This window comes from Pleuronectes platessa, chromosome 8, assembly GCF_947347685.1.
Source record: "Pleuronectes platessa chromosome 8, fPlePla1.1, whole genome shotgun sequence".
NCBI lineage: Eukaryota > Metazoa > Chordata > Actinopteri > Pleuronectiformes > Pleuronectidae > Pleuronectes > Pleuronectes platessa.
Genome location: NC_070633.1, coordinates 16,386,048 through 16,390,290, shown reverse-complemented (window position 1 = coordinate 16,390,290; position 4,243 = coordinate 16,386,048).

Genomic DNA, 4,243 nt, shown 5'->3' with positions numbered 1-4,243 from the left:
CCATAATCACTAAAGACTCATTATTTGGCACGCTTCCTCCCCAGATGGCCGAACGCTTGATGTTCTTGTCACGTTGCGTTGCATTTTTCCTGCCTCCAACGGGCTGTGCACACAACCATTGTTTGATGAGTAAAATTGAAGGCAAGCCTTGTAAACTATGGATGCCCCCTTTGCCAAAGACCTGGCACGGAGAAGACAGTGTGCAGACATGTCTGTTGCACTCTGGAGACTTCATGCTCCTTAGCTTGCGGCTTGAGAGGGGACAGCCTGGTATCACCAAATGGCCTATGAATAAAACACCAAATTCTCCAGTCGGTTTGCGTGAGATCACTGGGCACTTTCATGTGTTATCCCATGATACCACGAAGGAGAGGAAGCAGATGGTTTTACTTAAAGAGAAAAATACCTCTCATCCTTTATATGCTATGTAAAGCTTCAATACGGTAATAAGACAAATATCACATTGGTTTTATGATATTCTACCTCGATAAAAAAACAGATTAAGTGGCATTGTTGTTTATCCCCAACTGTCTGCAAAAAGTTTACAGTGCACAAATGATCATCCGTATTTGATAGAGAACAGAGAGCTGTCATTTCAAGCCCTGTCAGTACAGAGGAAATCTTTCATATTTCCTCCATTTTAATTATTATTATTTTTAGTCGTCTGACTGAGATAAGTGCTTTCAGGAAGACCAGGTAAACATACGGCAAAAGCACCATCAATACAATAACAACTCTTTCTAACTTCTGAATATTTAACTTCAATCCATCTACCCATCCGTCCATTCTTTTCTTTGTCTGCAGCACTGTCGGATTGGGAGCCAGCAATACAATCCAGACATTACTTTCCCAATTACTGTCCCCCAGTAGGTGGCAGATACCGTCCCTCTGGCTCGCCCTGGGGCTGTCCTGAATGACGACAGAACATGTCCACACAGATGATGGAGGACAGTCCACCTGTTTCCACACTGTGATGCCTGTCCATAAACAACTGATCGCTTTTGGTCACATTTCAGTTTTTCACTGTTCACATGATACATTTTGGTCTAATCTTGATTGAGTGATCACGGTTGTATTAAAAGTTCAATGTAGCTCACGATTGATAATAACACTGAGATTGCAGAACCCCCCCCCCCCCAGCTGCCAACATTCGAGTTAGCAGCACATGAGCATGTAGGTCTGTTCACTGGAACAATCCCCCTCTCACGTCTGAGACAGTTCACATAGAGCACGGCTGGAGCAGAAAGGCTAAGTGACAGCCGAGCGGGGCTGACAGGCAGAGCGGGAATCAGCATGTTTAATCATCACTCTTACCTACTGTTCAACATTTGTTTGGGTGCAGCAGGAGGGAGAGGTGTTTCATTGTTTTATTTGCAATGGATTGGACCACTCCCGTAAAAAAAATTCTGAATTTGTATCCAATTAATCTTGAATTCAAGGTGGAGGGTAACGGCGAGAGAGAAGTAATACACGAGTCATGTGGGTTTTACAGGTATAGAGATTGTAAAATGTTTCAAATGGCCCATAAGATTTGCATGTGTAATCTCTTCAACGACAGCATCAAATTGACTTATGTTTCCATAATGAGAGGAAGGCTTTTATTTACTCTCTCTGTTTGCGAAAGTCAAACGCACTTGCATTGGTAAACAAACAGTCCAAGGTGAAATATAAAGTAAAACTATGTGCTGAAATTCTTTAATCCTCCTGAAATTTCTTTGACACAAATGAGTCACTAACTGGCAAAATGTCTACACCAGCTCCACTGGTGTATGTGACAAGACTGCTCTCTCATCCTGCACACTGGTTCCATCGACGATAGTCTTATACGTTGAACTTCCATATCTGCCTAATCCTCTCTCTCGACACCAGTCTTAGTCCAGTCCCAGTATGTACTGGTAGACTTACAATAGGTCATCTATATCTTATTTATTCTGATGGAAAAGACCGACACTCGACACGTCCACCTGTGTCCTCAACATGACATTTTAATATGTAGCAGCTAGATGAGAGCATGTCTGATTGACACGGGGGTGTGGAAGTACTTTGGCGTCAACGTAGCGAACGCTGACCTAGGAAGATAACCAACATGGCCATTTCAAAGAAAACACTATCCCATCCTGGTCGGCCGCCCCCACACTTGACCACTCCAACTAATAAAGAAGCAGATAGTCGACCTGTGTGTGCCCCCACACAGTGAACCACGGACAATCATTTTGTTCACATTCATTTAACAACAGCTCCCATGAGTTTGAGACTCAGTAGTCCAGATAAAAACTCATCTGTAAACTGTAATTATTGAACTCATCTTTGTTTATAGGGTGTTATCTTTTAAAGGAGACATAAGCGTGTAATGTGTTATTGTTTTGTGTATCTAAAAGGTTTGCAAAGTGATAAATCTCAAATTGTGCAGTAAAGGGAGTTCCCCTCCCCCAAAGAAAACACTGCTCCTTACACGGCTCATCAGTTATTCGGCCAGTTCTTCTGCACTATTGTGATGTCATGGACTAGCCTGGAGCAGCAAGTCTTCTAGGACCCCTAACATGGTCGGGTTAGGAACAGCGAGATCTTAGGCTGATGCAAGCAGCTGAACGATCACAGCAGAGTGAGCGTGCTGGTCAATCTAAGCAGAACAGGCTTCATCGGGAGGGGGGGCTTAAGGAGACAGGTGCTACAACCAAGCCTTTCAGACAGAGGCTGAAAAGAGGAGCTGCAGCAGTGGACCTATGAAGAAAGTGATTTATTTTCTGAAGATGAGAGCAGTACATAAACCCTTTCAAGTGATAAGCCAAACTAAAATTATGAATCTGAACATGAGGGTGATATATTCTCTTTGAGCAGCCAATATGGTAGATGCCCATTCAGCTTTGAATAATCAAAGATTAGAAAATAACTGACAAAATCCGCGGTTGAGCTGAGGCCTTCAATATTTCATCTGACATTATGTTACATTACAAAGTTCAGGATAGAGGTGAAATCTTCATAAAACATGAGTTTATCATTTGCACTGAAGATTTGTTGAGGGACAGCTCAGGCACCTGGTTATCAAACACATTCTAGCTAAGGGGGTGCAGGAGAGGGTTGCTAATCGGAATCTAAACAGGATTCCACAGAGGGAACAATGAAGGTACTCACTACAAGTATTCCTAAGAACACTTTCCAAGGATGAGAAAGACGGAGCCAGAAAAAGTTTCCAAACAAAGCCGAAGCCTATTACAGAGTCGGACACCCACATCGCCACATATCTGTTCTGACTACTGATGGCCGCAGAAGAGTATGGATGCTTCAAAAAAATCTCTGGCACCCAGTGGCCTCCCTTTGTGAGACAGCCAGTGGGGTGTCGCTCTGCAGCCTGCAGATTCTCCTGGGAAGAGCAAACGAATGTTTGTTTAACAGCGTCTGTGCATGAACACTCCGCCTCGGCTGAGAAAATGTGTCAGAGGAACAGGGCTTCAACAAAATGGCTGGTTCACCTTCTCCTGCTCAGACTGTTGGGGGGACAGAGTGGAGAGAGGAGCAACATGGCCGCTGAATAGGAAGCTCAAGCAGCGAACTACAAGGGGTACTGCATGTTCTCAGATAAAAGTACCTAAAAGTGATATTAACGAACCAGAAGTAACATTATATATCTAAATATGTACTTTGATAGAGGCACAATGTGGGTCAGGTAAAATGTGCGATGACAAAACTTAACTACACCAAAAGCAATCAATAAATTCAAGTCAGGCCCTTTGCAGCCTTTTCAGAGAATAATAATTACAACTCAACGGACTGCATTGGGCTGCTAATAGACTATATGTGGCACTATTCACCTACACAAGGCAACTTCTTAAAGAATTATCAGCTGAAGAAAGCAGCTGTAAACAATATGAGCTCCACAGGGCAGGTTCAATCATACATGCCATCATGAGACCTGGACCGAAGGGGGAGATTCAAACAACATGAGGTAGAGACGAGGTCATCCCTGATTGGAGGAAAGTCATGAAAGTAGTTGGAGCTATTGCAGTTGTTAAATCAATGGAGATACTCATTGGTTCATGGTAATCTTATAAAACTATTAACTAAGTCCTTTACAAGTTACTCACATATTTCAGTGCACAGCTCCACACTGGAGCGTGGTCGGGGCCTTAGAGGCTAATAGATGGCTGAGCCTTGGTGAAATAAACATGGATGGGCTCTTTGTTTGTCCTTGCAGCGTTTATCTCCATCCTGGCAACCCCTGTGTCTTTGTTAGTACCTTCTCGTG